The sequence below is a fragment of the Thermobia domestica genome, chromosome 5 (genome assembly GCF_964235325.1).
Source record: "Thermobia domestica chromosome 5, izTheDome1.hap1.1, whole genome shotgun sequence".
NCBI lineage: Eukaryota > Metazoa > Arthropoda > Insecta > Zygentoma > Lepismatidae > Thermobia > Thermobia domestica.
This window is the reverse complement of record NC_137458.1, coordinates 122,371,578-122,389,006: the sequence shown is the minus strand read 5'-3', so window position 1 is coordinate 122,389,006 and position 17,429 is coordinate 122,371,578. Positions and strand designations below refer to the sequence as shown.

General features: G+C 36.5%; 1 protein-coding gene across 1 annotated transcript in view; it reads left to right on the top strand.

Annotated features, from left to right (window-relative positions):
- Positions 1-605: 605 nt before the first annotated feature.
- ex (FERM domain containing expanded) overlaps positions 606-17,429 on the top strand; it is a 65,332-nt gene continuing 48,508 nt past the window's right edge. The window contains exon 1 of the mRNA XM_081759022.1: positions 606-969. The gene's annotated coding sequence lies outside the window, so the exon portion shown is untranslated. The remainder of the gene's footprint in view (positions 970-17,429) is intronic.

Genomic DNA, 17,429 nt, shown 5'->3' with positions numbered 1-17,429 from the left:
AAATTAAGAAAGTTTGCAAAGAATCTTGAGAATTATTATGTGGGAGACTCAATGTCCTAATCTAATAATAGTATGGCTATATATGGCCCTTTTTTAATAGTATGGCTATATATTTGGACCTTTAAATAAAACAGCACAGGCATTCTGCTGATGTAAACACAAAGATATGTCAATATACATGACGAAATTTGCAGAAAAGCGTTGTAATGTGCAAAATTACATGTGCGTATTTTTTTTTTTTTTTTTAATTTTACCATTATTTAAAAAATTGAACAATGTACTTGTACATCAACTGTTTACAGGAAGACGCAATAGATAAACAATACACGAGAGTGAAATCATAAAATTCCGATCATTTCAAAAATGTGAAAGTTCAAGGTAAATAAATAAAACATACGTAAGCTACAGCTTACGCTTGCTTCTCCAACAATGTTATTATGATAGTGGAGTTAACTCAAGCGAGGTATACACAACACATAAGGATTCTGCTATGTATGAGTATGTGTATGTGTGTGTGTATATATATATGTGTGTGTGTGAGTGAAGAGTGGAGCGTCTTGAATGGAATTTGTCTCCTTTATGCGTTTCACATACTTGCTCACAGATGGCTCTAGTAGCGACAAGCTTCAACCAGTGGGATTGGTCTTTCGAGCTCTGGAATGTTAAATGCAGCGCCGATCGGAGCCCTGGTGGAGGCTAAAACGTTCGTGCTAGCTCACGGCGGCATGGCACTTGTCAAGTTATTGGAAGAGATAGACTGTATTCCCACGGGCTATGCGCTGTGGTTCTCCCAGCGCCGCGACCCTGCCGCTGTCTAAAAAGAGACCTACACTGGACGCAAGTGCTACGATAACTTCTCTCAAAATTTCTTTGATTTAACGAGTGTTTGTTAACAAGTGTTTGTTTACTTGGATCTGTTTGTGATATGTGGAATGTGATTTGTGATCAAAGAGGACGTAGCTATGTCAGGTAAGAAACTTCTTTACTCTTTTTATTTTATTTTTTTTTTAAAATAAAAGAACATAGTTTCAATGTTACGATATTAATGCTACAGGTGGCTTTTACGCTTGCGATGAATGAAAATGTATTGAAATTTGATTACATTGACGAAATATGTTGAGATATATTTTTTCTAAAGAGTATATTGCTTAAACTTTTATCAAATAGAAAAAGTTTTATTGTTGTCTGTAAAAAAGATTGTGGCTGTTGTGTTGAGTGAATCCTCTGTTGGCTTGTTTCGCTGTTGTATAGGAGATAGGCATACCACATTCCAACGTGAATTTGTGATGGGGAGGGAGAGGGGAGGGCCAACAAGCACATAGCTGAGCGATGCGCAGGTATTTCATGTAGGCTTTTAAGCGAAGCGAATTTATTCAGACTTTGGAATTTGGTTCGGCTGATGATGTTAACGATAAAAGAAGAAAAAGCTGCTATTGTTGTTGCGTTATTAGGTGCATATTTGTTTAGGCCAGCGCGTTTCATATCTTAATGTAGCTATTTAGGATTGAATTTTTACACTTTTATTCATTTTGTGAATGCGATATTGTTTAAGATATATTTTGAAATTAATTACAGTTCCGATTTTCAATAGTCTATAAATCAAAATGAGGGTTTGAAAAAAATATGCCATACTTTTTTGACAACTTTTTAAATTTTCGTTTTAATAGTTTTATACTGAAATCCATATGATCACGATGTGAAAGTCCTGGATTCGATTCCTAATACGAAGAGTCTTAGTTTTTATTTAATGCTGCTCTCTCTCTCTCTTTTTTTTTTTTTGGGGGGGGGGGTCAAGTGGCTCATAAACACAACAATGTAAACAGTTGGTGGTAAGATTATCTACATATTGAAATTCTGGGTTTATATGTTTGTCTTCAATCCTTTCGACAATGAGATCTCGAAAACCGCAAGTGCTAGAAACGTGCCGTTTTCGTTGGTCTATTCCAAACTTTGTGTATATTGTCCAGTTCTAATTGAATATTAAAGAAAGGAAAAAACATGGTCGATATTTTTTTTATTGCACTTTTAAGGGATGCACTGTAAGTGTTCAAATTAAAAAAAAAATCATATCCTAGGAATTATACATTCCAATACAACGTAGTTGTACGCAGGAGTTGTAAAATGAAATGAAATCTTTGAGTTTTACGTCCCACGGTTATGCCGGTTAGGCTAAAGGAGACGGTGATGATGAGTAATGAATGAAATGGCGGAATGAAGAAAGTGGGAGGAAACGAGAGAATCCCGAGAAAACCCACGCACACGGTGTTTGTCCACCACAAAGTTCACTTGGCGGGGGCTCGGATTGAACCCGGAACCCCAAGCACCAGAGGTGAACGCTCTACCACTGAACAGGAGTTTGTTTCATAGCCAAATGATAATGAAAAATGAAGGATAACCGTTTCTCCAGGCTAAGATGAATCTTCATTGTTTTGAGTGTTTTGCCCAATGAACACCATATATCACTGACTTCATAATTAATTGTATATGTAATTTATTTGCTTATTACATACTGCCTGCAAGAAGAAAGAAAATATTGATCATACATGATTTAGAAATTCCAAGCGGAAGTATGCTCGATCTTACAACTGGTGGGAGATATTGAAAAAATAATCGAAAAAATCTCCCCTTTATGGTACCCCTTGCCGATTTTTATGAAGACATCTTTCATTTGTATGTGTAAAGAGACATGTACCGATTTTGTGAAGTATGACAAGAAGATTCATGTTCATATGTGAATGATGCGCTGGCAGGTTCAGGTAGTCTAGGCCTATATGTTAAAATGCTAGTTTATATGTTTGTGGCTAATCATTTCAACATTGAGATCTCGAAAATGCACGAGTGCTAGGAACGTGTCATTTTCTCTGGCCAGTTCCAAATTTTGTGTAGATTTGCCAGATCTCATTCAAATTTTCAAAATAAAATTGTCTTTATTTTTCTATTCCACATTTTAAACGTCGTTTTGGCCCTATTAGTTTAATATTGCCACTAGGACGTTCAAGTTGACACCCTTGTGAAAGGCAACCAGTACAGAAGCTACGTATAGCGGGTTGAGGGACATTTCAGGCGCTTTGCTCTAGCCTGAATGACAAAACCTATTGCAAGCTGGCAACTTCGAAGGCTTGTGGTCCGTAATGAGGCGAGCTCGGATATGGATTTAAGAAAAAAAATTGCATTTGGTATCATATATTATCCAAGTTTGCCACAAATTCACCCCGACATTCCATGTAGATATTAAAATACTACATTTATATGTTTGTCTATAGCAATTCACTCCCTTTGAGAGATTTCCTGTCCTTTACTTGTGTCCGTAAAGGGACTTGCACAGATATAGTGAGAAGTGGGAAGGAGATTCACATCATATTAGAACTGTGCGCTATGTAAATAGTGCAGGTTTAGCTAGTGTAAATTAAAAATATATTTTGGATCAATGACAGGATAATTAATTTGATGTTGAAGTTACTGTAACGTACGGGACAAAAATAAACGACCAAAAACACCATTAAAACTAATGCCGATTTTGGTCGTTTACTTTTGTTCAATACTTTATTTGTTATTTCGTTAACATTTATTTTTACTGCATTTATAAAAATTAAACCAGACAGCCTGTGTTCATTTTTGAAACTTTATACTCTTGGATTCGGGACATAAACTAAGTTTCAGATAGTCGAATGCTGGGATATTGCCTTCATTTAAAACCATATTATTTTTCTTTGCTTCAGATTCACTGAATTAAAATGTTTACATAGACTAAACAATTTATGGGCTTAAATTACTAATTATAAATTTACAATAATCTTAAAGTAACATGTTGATATACGATACAAATAATTTGGACAGCAAATAGCTACTATGAAGAAAGAAAAAAAATGTTATCGGCATTGACGGATTTATTAGATTTTTAATTTAGTAATTTTGTGGTAAGTACACTGATAAGGATACATATAGAATTGCAGACATAATTTGTTTTTAATGCTGGAAGTATGGTTTCTGAATTGAATCCAATGCAGCTGTCCAGTGATGGTTTACAAAAAAAAAAAAAAAAAAAAAAAAAATAAAAATAAAAATAAATAAAATAAAATAAATAAATAAATAAATAAAAATCTTAAATGGAAATAATGAACACCAATCAAGGGACGATGGTTCAAGGCATTACAAAAGTTACAAATTTTATACTACCTTAAAAAAAATGTTTGTTGTAGTAAATTCTCAATGGGATTAAAATCTCTTACCCGGCAATCCTGACTGAAGTTTTCTCTTCAGTTCTACCAGGCGAAAGAATTTCATCAAAATAGTCCATATTGTTTCAGGACACGACACGCGTTTGTTGTATTGCAGGTAAATACAGATTTTTTGTATATTAATTTGATAAATGTTTATTTTCCCGTATCTTAGTAAAAGGGGGTTTAAATTCAGAAATCCCCTTATGTACGCCACTCCATTTTTCACTATCAAGATGTGTATCAAACACATATGGATTACTGCACCCTCAACGATGCCCCTGTTTGGAAATACATTTTATTAATTTCATATCCCAAAACTGTATTAATGAATATTTCATTCTTTTATGACAATATTTATTTATTTATTAAGCAAAATTGCAGATACAGATATGAAAGTTTTACACTTGACCTTATCATGACGGGTACAAAATAGTCTCATTACTAACGTCTTCATAAGACCACAAATCAATTGAAACAAAAGATAAATATTGGTAGGAATTCAGCCAAAGCCAGTTTTTAAAGGTACTATCTCAGTAATCTCCACGGGCGTCAATCCCACCGGAGACGTGTCCCCTCCAATATTTGTAAAATGATTCCCCCCCCCCCCCCCCAATATTTCAAGTATTTTACGTTAAATATGATCCAAAGGAGCCTCAACCACGTAGCAGTTTGCTACCAAAACAATGGTAGACAAAGTGCATATGAAAAAAGTAGTACCAAAGTTTGTTTCAAATTAGGAAAAAAGGTAGTCAAGAGTTTGGCCCTATGAAGGTGAAGGTGGAGTTAACTGTAAATTTACAAACTGTTTTTGTTTAAATAGCGAACAGCAAAGCGAGTTTTGTTTAATTAAAATGAAACATAATTTTCAACTAATTTTTAAACTATACATTGTTAAGCTTGTAGATCTAAAACCTTGTTTCTAAGTTTAACTAAAATCGTGAAACGAGGTTGTATTTTAATGTTTGAGTAAACAAACTGTAAAGCGTGTGTGTGTATGCGTGTTTTAGTACGACATTTTGCAAAAAAAAAAAAAAAAAAAAAAAAAAAAAAAAAAAAAAAACTAGAGTATCAAAAGTAAAAATAAAACACAAAAAAAATTTAAGTTTTTGTTTGCTTCTTAAGTCAAAAATGCTTTTAAATGCAATGTACGAAGACTATTGTTTCTTTTTTAATTTTTAGGGGAAGGTCCTCGGACCCCCACTTTCTGGGGGGTATTCCCAGTCACCACGGTAGTTGTCCCCCCCAAAGTTTATGTGCTTTTGGCGCCAATATTAACCTCCAAGAGTAACTGAGGGATAAACTTTGGGATAACCTTCCCCAGGGTTGCTGGTCACGAGATTCGAACACGGATTTTCCAATTGCGATGCGAGAACACTCACCTTGATTTACTCGTACTCCGTGTCATGCTATTGTACTGAAAACTAAAAGAAAAACTCGCACTACTTTCATAATTATAGTGGGCCATAACCAGAGATAAACTTCTTGAGAGGATCGACAAGATGCAGGTGCTCACCCAGAAATCGTTGTTGGGGGGTCCAAAGATTCAAGAAGATCTAGATCGGGTGGCCTCCTGTGTGTGCACCCCTGGTTGAGACAAAACAGAAAAGTTACCAGGTTTGGGATTCCAGACTCTTTGGACCCGCTCCTCCCATGAGTGCACCGACGATTAGAAGACAGTTCAAAGATAGTGGATTGTAGTTTCAGGGGCGTAGCGTGGTTTTCTGCTTAGGGAAAGCTGTTATTTTTACTTCCAAACCGTATTGTTATTCTTAATGCATTCTTCTATCTACTCACTCACTAGAAGCAGCTGTAACACAGCTTCCATGTACGCTACGCTCCTGGTAGTTATTGATTCAATTTATCTTAGTTTTATCACTTACGAAGAAATATGGCTATCGGTTGTGTAATGAGCGTGTATGCTTCCGTTATTTCGGTTGGGTAGCTTTTAATTCATGTAGGTTTCCAGTTGCCAAATGATGTTTAGTAAATATTATAAGGGTGTTCCGTGAACATGTACTATAAAGGAATAGCTCCGTGCAAGCATGCCAGTGCTTATGGTGCCTATATACGGTAACGAAGGAACGAAATCATATTAGTTCATAAATTCTCATATGAGCTAAGTTGAAATTCTGCTTTCCCACATGAATGGTATCTAGCTGCCAAAGATAGACATTTATTTCTTATAGAAGTGAGCTAAAGCTCTCCTTTGGGTTAAAGCAGCTGTCGGGAGATTTTGATATAATATTTCATGATCTCTTGGGGCCGCGGTGACTCAGTAGTAGAGCGTTCATCTCTGGTGCTTGGGGTCCCGGGTTCGATCTCAGCCCCCGCCAAGTGAACTTTGTGGTGGACAAACACCGTGTGCGTGGGTTTTCTCGGGGTTCTCCCGTTTCCTCCCATTTTCTTCATTCCACCATGTCATTCACTTATCATCACCGTCTCCTTTAGTCTAACCGGCATAACCGTGGGACATAAAACTCAAAGATTTCATTTTCATTTTTTCATGACCTCTTCTTGGTTTCGCCAAAGATCTCTTTCCTTCAAACTTCCTGATTAGGATTTTATGCACATTGCGCCAATTTTTGTCTGATCTCCTACTTTGCAGTCGTTATCTGGCCCTCGTAGTATTCTGGATGTGAGTTACATATACGAGGTTTGGTTAAAAAATAAAGGTACGTGCCAATAGTACGATTTATTGTCAGAAACTTTCAAATTAAAGGTGATCTCCTACAACATACTTCCCTCCCCACTCTATACACGTGTGTATACGAAGTTTCCATTGTTGGAAGCAGTTGTGAAAATCTTTGTGTCACCGTCTTGAGTACTGCTGCTATTTTCTGCTTTATGTCTTCCACAGTCTAAAAATTAGTTCCATTAAGGGTAGATTTCACTTTCGGAAAAGGAAAGAAATCACACGGTGACAAGTCCGGCGAATAAGGTGGTTGTTGCAACACTAGAGTCTTCTCAGCTGCCAGAAACTGCTTAACGATCAAAGCAGTGTGCGAAGTAGCATTGTTGTAATGCACAATCCATTAATTGTTCTTCCACAAGAGGGATTTTTTCTTTCTCACGCGTTCCCGCAGCTTTACCAAAACCTGCGGATAATACTGCGTATCCACTGTTTGACCTGATGGTATCTATTCAATCAAAAGAAGGCCATTGACAACGGCGCCGATTTCTCTGTAACTTTGGCGGGGCCCATTCATAAAAAATACATACAACAATACCTATAACAAAAAATACATATTCATAAAAATACATGAGCTTTGGGTGCGCCCTCCCTCCCAGGATCGGCGCACTTGGCCATTGCTCATGCATACATTTTTCATTCGCGCGGTTTCCAGTGCATGGATTGCCTTTTCGTTTCAGGATCATACTGAAACATCCACGTCTCGTTCTGCTTCTAGGCGTTCCATTGTGTCACTGCACACGTGCTTCCTGAAGTCTTTCTGCTCCTGTGTGAGGTTTTTTGATACTATTTGTGGAGTGCAGGGGAAGAAAAGAGAAACCTCCGTATTGAAATCATATGTAGATCTCTCCCTTACTACCCCTTTACCTATAGGAATGTTGTATCACCCAAATTTAAAGAAAATTTAATGATATGCCAAATAAAATAATAGGAATTAATGAAATTTAGGTAAAGGTCGGTAGAGCCAAGATAAAAAAAAAAAAAAAAATCTTTATATAATTTCTATAATGCCATTCCTGTAAGTGTGAGTTCCTTATTTAAAGTCCTGTAGCCCCTTTCGGTCACGCATGAATTATCTACCACCTTAGTTTATCAAAGAATAGGTGTGTGATTACCTTACTAGTTTCAAACATCTGATATTGAAGAACATGGAATCTACCAAGCCTGCAAGAAACGAACAAATTATTCTGGTACTTACCATATCAACCGAAATTCTGTTAGGGAAGGTGATAACTCCATGTGGTTTAATAAACACTTTTATTTTAACACAACACTTGATCAATTAAACAAAAACAATTTATATCGATATATGCACACAGTTGAACCGAAAGAATTATTTTATGATTTTTTTTTTAAATCACTAGTTCACATTTAGTAACATATATTTATATCCACTGCACAGTTCATCTTCTTTAATTCCCAGGTAGGTATGTCCGTTACTTCACAACGTTAATCCCGATTCTAGCGTCTCTTCTTTCTTGGTAATAATTTTCTTCTTAGAACGGTTTCTGTAGCATCCAGGCGTATATTAAGTTTTTGGTGCCTGATTATAACTTTAGTGCTATATATACTCCTTCGGAATTGGACCATCTATGATGCTGACTGAAAATAGCTCTATCATCAGAAGGAAAGAAAAATAGGAAACATATTGTATTGTTTAGTTGGATTAGAGTTTACTTTCCCGTTCAGCACCAAGGCTATACGAGATATGGACCTTCAGCTGAACGTGGTATCCGAATCACATGTGCTCCACCGAGAATCAAACCCGGGTTTCCCGCACCAAAGGTTAGGTGTTTCGCTAACCATATAACCACAAGAGAGCTCTAATGTAGAACATTGTGCTAACAAGAGCGAGAATATGAACATGATGCAGAAGCTAAAATAAGGAATAGTTGCTTTTCGAAATATAAGTATGAAGAAGAATTAAGACAATTTTCTGAGTCGGACTACATATTTCCAATGTAAGTGAGATTTTTTTTTAAAAAGAAAAAGTTCACGAACCAAGTTCTTCCTGATTTCCTTTCTCAAAGTACCAAATAAGTCAATCGAATTTGACTGAATTATTGTGAGTATTGGTTAATAAGAAGTATATATGGAAAGATAGAAGAAGCTGTTTTTGTCTGTTTGCACTCGGAGTGCATTTACATGCATTACAGAGAAGTAGTGATTGTTCAGTGAAAAAAATAGTGGCATTGGAAGTAATACTCTCACTGAATTTAGTTGAACGATAGGACAGCCTTTACTTACAGTCTTGGTAAACAGTTCGGTCGTTATTCCTTCAATAATTTCTAGATTTTATTCTGTACCGACGTAATTGGGATTTGACTACGTAAGTTTATCCCATAAGCATCAATGTTGCCATTGCTACATCACTTCAATCTCTAGGAGATCTCAAGGATTTTAGTACTTTGAGCGATTATCTTCGCTGATTTATATTCCCGGGATTGATTCCCAGTTGGAAAACAATTCCTGCATATGTAGGTATAATACTCGTATGTAGAAGCGAGTCCTGACTTTTTTTCCGCTCATGATACCGACGTAAAATTGCTGTATAAGATGTTCCCGTAAAATTACAATGATACGCCAAAATATTCTTCCATTATTGTAGAGTACAATCGAGTGTAACGCGAGGTATAATAATGGATTGATTGTTACTCTTATTGGTAGGTAATATTAAAGGTTATGTTAATCGCATTATTCATATTGCTCCCTATTGTAGTTAAACAACACTGTAATTGCTGTACATTTGTCAGTGAGTCATTGTTGTTTCAGCAAAATTTTTCAGAATAGAAATAAAAAGAAAATCAAACTGTGGATTGTACAGGTTATGTAAATAGCGTACCTTAAGATGTTTTGTAAAATTATAAGGAATTATTGGCAAATACATGAACAATATACCTCTACTCTTCGCTTTGTAATTCTTTTTAGTTTGTCTCACGATTATGCACCGAGCTAGAGAGAGACAGACAGTTGAGTTGAGTTGATTTTAGTTTAGTGTCCCTTTCAGCAGCGAGGCTATGTGAGACATGGACCTACTGATTAACGTGGAATCCGAACCACATGAGCTCCCGCTGGAAATCGAACCCGGGTCTCCCACGCCAAAGGCGCATACGCTAACCGGAGAACAGTGTTGATGATAATGAACAAAACGGAAGGATGAAGAAAGTAGAAGGAAACGGGAGAACTCCAAGAAAACCCACGCATACAATGTTTGTCCACAAGTTCAGTATCAGGGACCACACGCACCAGAAGTGAGCTTTCTACCGTTGAGCTACCACCGCCGCCTCACCTTTCGCAATCGTGCCTTTGGTATAAATCTTTTATTCACCCATCTTGACTTTTTTTTTTTTTTTTTTGTAAGAGTCTTCTCTTGAATCGAGCGATATATCTTAAAACTTGTAGGTCTTGGCTAACTTGGTTACTGGGTATCTAGAACTTCATTGAAGCATAAATAACTTATCCAAAATTGAACTTTATTTTCCTTTTTTTGGTTAAATATTAAAATCGTGGTATGTTTATTTACATAAATGCAGGCTAGTTGTTTCGCATTTCTTTTTCCTTCCTATGAAATATTCTGTAGTGCACGATGAAAATTTATTTTAAAGTGTTTTTTTTTTTTTTTTTTTTTTTTTAAGTGATGATATTAGTTCAAGTTGCAACCTTCCGAATGAAAAAAATATATTTGTTGCGACACTCTAATAATTGTAAATAGCAAAAATAAGTTTTTCGTAAAAATACGTCAAAATACTGGCAAATTTGCTTTCAGTCTATCAATGTTAACTTACAGCAAAGTACAAGTGGAATGCTGTTATTAAAAGAAATTAATTGATATTAAAGGAGTACCCATATTAACAATCATTTATCATTTTAATATCTTCCATATTGCTTTGGTTAAACATAGTAAACTGACGAAGATAAAATGACTGTCTTTTGCGACTATTTGTCGTACATTTACTAGAATGGTTTGTGGTAGAAGCATGTTTTGTTTCTGGCTTTAAAAAATAATAATAATAATAATAAAAAAAAGCTATTTATGTGATAATCGTACGGAAATATGTTTTGAGCTTGAGTCAGGGTCATTATTTAGGGAGGGCAATTGCCCCTCCTGAGTTTGACAAACATAGCAGAAATTGTATATTAATAGACTAATAAAGAATGTGAAGCTCTTTTGTTACTGGACAATCTTCCTTCCTCCCTCCCCCCCATTGGGCAAAATCTGAAAGGACGCTTCTGGTTTGAGATATATTCAGATCTCAAAAATAAATATTAATTTTTATAGAATTAGTAGATTAAAGTTAGGTCGGAATCATTGAATACTGTAACATCATAGGAGATAAATACCCAAGAAAAGTTTTTAAAAAAGTGGGTGTAAAGTTGGATCCAAAAGAGGAAGAAACCAGGAGTAAATTTGTACAGATAAAGGTTCGCAATCGTGAACACGTGCCTAAGATTCTTTTCCTACATACAGGATTTGTTGATATGAGGATAGCTAACAAGTAAGAATGATTTCCCTCTGGGAGTAGAATCGTGTGAGCTATGGTTTAAAACAAACCTAATCGAACCTATCTTCTTGTGAATTACTATTATTTCAAATAAAACAAAAGAAACATTTTGTGTGCCCTTGTAGATGAGAGAGAGAAAGAGAAGACAAGCTTATAAATATTGGAGCTAGAACAACAAAATGAAAGTATAGCTTTCCCCTACGGTATGAATTCTTTTTAGCAACAAAAAGTATACCATCTGCACTATAATTTCCAAGTTAAAATATTCGAACTACCTCTTTCTCTCTCCCCCTCCCTCCCTCTCTCTCTGTTCTGATTCAGTGATTTGAACTGGTTTTCGGAACGACAAGAATGTCACGACGAGGGACATCTGTTAATTATTTACATGCTAAGATGGCCGTCTTCTTTTTCCTTTATTTCTTTTAACCTTCCTTCGTAACATAACTTTGGGTTGAGTGAGTGCAACCAAATTCCATAATGAGAGAAGCCTGTTTTCTCCTTTAGATACGCATTCTTTTATTTTATTATTATAATTTACTTTTGTTTTAGTTTTTATAAAAGTTCATAGCATTTGAAAGAGGTTTTCGTATGCGCATACAGTTAATGACGAGTTACGTTGTAGGAAGAGAGAATAATTGATGACAAACTGATAGATTAATAGTGCTGAAGATTCTGTGCGTTCCGAATTGCAATAAAAAGTTGATCATAAGGTAATACTATTGTGCGTGCTGCGCGTTCCATATTAATAGTAGCGTAGGTGCTGTGCTTTCCGAATTGCAGTAACGAAGTCGTTCTAGCCAAAATTCTACGAAAGTCTTTGTCATGGGCTCCTATTCCGAGAGGGGACCAAGGCTCCCCCCTAAAGTTTGCGTGGGTCACTTAGGATTTTTTTTTTTTTTTTTTTTTGCTTGGATATTTGACAACGAAACTCCCGTCCTCGAACGCCCGTAAAGTTGTTCAGAAATCGGTGCCAACGCCACTAGTCATTGTGCATCCATTATCTCTAGCGATGTCAAATTGGAATTAGATTTTTCTTTTCTTTTTTTTTTTTAATTGATGAGTTGAGTTGATTTCAGTTTAGCGTCCCTTTCAGCAGCAAAACTATATGAGACGTGGACCTTATAATTAAAGTGGAATCCGAACCACATGGGCTCCTGCCAAGAATCAAACCCGGGTCTCCCACGCCAAAGGCGCGTTCGCTGACCATCTTTAATTGATGAAAATACATATTGTTTGCTTTTCGTTTCAAGCGTTTCTTTCTAGTGAAGTCCAGGTATTCTGATGGCATATATATCTGGAAATTATTTCAGGTTTTGCTTTCGGGGAGGGAGGGAGGGGGAGGGCAAGAGACTCCGTAAGTAGTTTCCCGTTTTTCATAACTATATTACTGTATTATTAATCAACAGATTTATATCTCGGACTCAGGGGAGAAGGGAATTCCTTTGGGATAGCCTATAGTAACATCCATTGGACCTGACATAGACGTGTGATGGAAATTTGGGTATACATCGCCCAGTTAAGAACATTATGATATATACGGTATTTTATTTTACACTTTCGTAATATAGATATGTTGATTCTAATACCACATAATTATGGGGATGTTAAAGGAAAACTGCTTAAACTTTTCTAACTCCTTATCTGAGGGTTTTAATGTCATGAATCAGAACATATTTGTTCCAATTTTGTTTCCTGTTAACACTTAGGACTCCCCAGTGACTATAGACTGTAGGCTTGCGATGTATATGGTTAGCGTATTCGCTTTGACCCGTGGAGTTCCTGGTGGTACCATATCTTTAGTGGTTTGGATCAGGCGTGAACCCACACATTTTTGTTTGGAGGGGTCCATGGTTTGGGGAAGACGAGAAAGACTACAGATGAAGCGTAAGATCAAATCTTTTGCTACATCAATCATTTCTCTGCTAAACGTATAGTTTTATGAAGAAAGTGTACACATGTGTGTTTAGTTAGGAAGTTGGGGGGAAGGGTCCGGACCCAGTGGACACCCCGCGTGGGTGCTCTCCTGGTTTGGATCACGTTACACTGTTGGTCTGCGTCTCAGTAGCCTCGGTGCTGAAGTGAACGTTAAAATCCAATCCAATCAACCATATAACAGAGATGAGCTACCGTTAGTCGATACATCCATTAACAAGTCTATTTGATCCTTTGAAAAGAAGTTCAGAATTATTCCTTACATAATACACTGAATACATACGTAAATAGAAAACAACAAGATGTAATGTTATTGAATGCAGTAGCACCGAACCCGGTCATTATTTTGTGGAGGCATTTGTCCTTGCTCTTCTTTGTTGAAAGACAAATATATAAGCTGTAATATGAAATATAAACTGAATTTCTTTTTCTTTTTCTTTTTTTTTTTTTTAATGAAAGGATGAATTGGCGGATTTTCTGCGTATCACCTCTCTCTCTCTCATGAAACTTCGGTTCGGTTCAGTGGTGGTTTCAGGAGATTCCCCTCCCCCCGCCGGCTATCCCATGTATTGGGAGTGAAAAATAGCATTGTGTAAATACAGGTACTCCACATTGAACATGAACAGAAATATGGGTCCAGAGGACTTTTGTAGCTCCGGGAGGGCATCTCGGGACCGCTCCTAAAATCATCACTGGTTAAGTCTGTCTGGGTAAATTACATTTCTGAACATCTACTTGAATACAACTGCATGAATAAACCACATGAATGTATATGATATCCATTTGGGGTTGTAGTAAGAGTTTTGAACATTTCTGGGAGAATTATTGTATCAGAACATATATAAGAAAAAACCTGTACATCTGAGGACACATGATTAACCTTTGTTTCTCCTCAGGAGCTTGAAAGATGGGCGCCCTTGAATGTAGCGAGTATAGACATATCAACAAGGTTACGTAAGTACGAGATGGAGAGAGTAAAATTGTTTGAATCTCGGAACGCATAAAGTGATTTGACCAGTGTTTTATAACAATTAAGGTGCGGATCTACCGTGCCATGGCGACACATTGATTAGTAAATCAAAACGTTGGGTACACGCTAGTGAGTCGGGGTTAAGTGTCTTAGTCTTAGGTACGACCATTTTCACTGCTTTCTAAAAATTATTTGTTATAATTTAATGTCAACAAATATTTGACAATTGTGGAAACTAGACTATTTAATGCTTACAAAATATTACTAAATGAGATAATTGCTTAAAAAAAAAAAAAAAAAAAAAGAATTACAATTTTGGAAAATAGGCTGTTTAATGGTTACAACGTGATATTGAATGAGCTAATTGTTGAATAACAAATAATGTGACTATTTTGGAAAATAGGTTTAAAATTAATTTTAATATCTGTAAAATTAATTAAAATTTCAGTTCATTCTAAAGACAAGAGAAGCATACACCCCCGACATACACCATGAATACAGTGACGTAACTAGGGGGCAAAGGGGGCTTGTGCCCTGGGCACCGGATTGGGAGGGCGCAAAATTGGGCAAATATTTGGGGGAGCGTTTTGGTTTGGTTGGTTAGGGGGTGCTAAGGCGAGTTCCTGCTCCGGACGACAACTAGCGTATTTGCGTCGCTGCATGAATATACAGACAATAAATAAATAAATAAATAAAATACAGTAGAATTTTAAAAAATAAAACCTGTCAGTGTAGCAGCATGAAATGTAGTTGCTCAGCATTTTTTCATCCATTCCTGGTGCGACTGGTGGCTTTAAATAAAGGTAGGTGTTAAATAATTCTTAAAGGAGAATGTCCCGTTAAAATCAGTATATAAATAATTAGCAGGGAGGTAATGGGGCGTACACCCGTCTAAATATTTTTGCAGTCCAGCGTATACTCACCTTAAGGAAAGAACGAGCTTTGGGTATATTTTTATAACGTTCAAGCGTTTACCTACCAAACGTAACTAGAACAAATCTATAACTGTTGCAGTTAATTCTTACTTTTTTTTTTTAATAAGAAAGAATCTAACTTGGCTACGACTTAGTTCCTTATTTCTTGCCTTAAAAGATACGCATCAGGCTATTTAACGGAAAAATGAAATAAAATCTTTCAGTTTAACGTCCCACGTTATGCCTGTTAGGCTAAGGGAGACGGATTACTAAGACAAAATGAATGGTGATGAAATAATTAATGGAATGAGAATGTGGGAGAGAACAGGAATCCCTGGGAAAACTCACGGACACGATGTTGTGCACCACAGACTTACTTGGTCGAAGATCGAACCAGGAACCCGATGCATCAGAGGTAAGCTCTCTTCCTCTGAGTTACCGTGCCCCCAGGTTATTTAATGGAATAACAACCATTGGTTACTTTTAAATCGCTATCCTGCTCGACCTAGCACGTAAGTGTATGACGAGTGGCAACTATATCATCTGAATAATAAAATAATATGGTAAGAAAATTATTTATATTATATTAAAAAGGATAATTCCAAGTTTATACTTTTAAATAAATACTAGTATGACCAAAAAGACGAATTTTTTATAAAATGTTTTAACTCACCTTAAATTAAAAAAAAAAAAAAAAGGAAAGGGGCCTAACGTAATTTCGCAGTTGTGAACTTGTCATTATATTGGAGTTGGTTATAGCAACATTTTAGTGATAACTACGTCTCTTTCCTAAGGTCATAACTAGAAATACTTTGTCTTTTATCTGGCGCCAGTTTCCAATGTATCCCGACCAAAAGATTCCAGAAGCATTTACGTTCTTTTATTCTGAAATAACAAATCATCTTGAGTCTCCACTTGAGTTGCTTTGGAACGAAATACCAAGCATTCCTCCCGGTAGCTTCACCACAAGAATTTCTGGGATTCCTAACAAACGATCCATTAATGAGAATCCCGTCTCTTTATGACTTTCACGCGCAGAATAAACGCTATGATGAGGGAAAAAAAAAAAATTTCGTCTTTTGTTGTCTGCATATTTTCACTTAGATAATAGTTTTCGTCGCTCTCGCATGTGTGACACATAAGAAGCCTTAAACACAATACATTGTGAACTAAATGTATTATATTTATTAATTAGCACATTCATATTCAAGCTCTTTGACTTCGCTTTTCATTTATTGACAATAGACGAGGACTAGTTAATTCCATGCGATGTTTACAATGATTTAGCAGAAAAGGAAGGTAATGTTATTTAATTTTATTATATTTGTTTCAGTTGTAGTGAAGTGGTGCTTAGGAAATGGACCTACGGTGACACAGAATAATTGTTTTGACAGATTGATTATATTGTCTTTCATCATATTTTAATGCATTGAAGATATCTCACTTTTCCGCATTAAATAATTTTTTAAAGTATCCTTCCGGGGGGAGGAAGAATTGCTGTTTCGAAGTTCACCAACTTCCTCCCATTCCAATGTAAGATATATATTAAATTGCGATTACATGGCCTCTCATGCAGAGTGACCCGTTAGCAAGCAGATAATTTCCACAGGAGATTAAAGTAGTACTGCGAAATTACTACTAATTTTTGTTGAGCACATTCTTCCTTATGACTATAGGTAGCGTACGCACCTTTGACCTAGGAGAGCCGGGGTTCGATTTACGTTAAGTTGTAGGCAGGGGCGGATCCAGACCGACTTCTGGAGGGGGGAGGTGGGTTGTCATACTGCTACTTTTAAGGGCTCCAAACTTTGGGATGGTTTTTACTTATATATATAAAATAAGAAAGTTTCCTCTTTTTGGGGGGGGGCTATTGCCCCGATCGCCCCCCCCCTGGACCCGCCCCTGGTTGTAGGTTCACGTTTCGTGGATTGCACAGCAGTGGCGAATCTGGAAGGAAAAAACGGGGGGTAGCCAGAACTAAGTCTATGATAGGTATACTAGTTTACTATAAACTTTCATGAGTTTACTATAAACTTTCAAAAATATATAAATAATACCTTAAATTATTTTTGTCACCCAAAAAACTATGGGGCCTAGGCTCCCTCGGCCCCGGGCTAGATCCACCACTGTTGTACAGTGTAATAGGTAAGCACGAAACATACTTGGAACCTTTTCATGCTCTTCCCGTTGTTGGGTACTCAT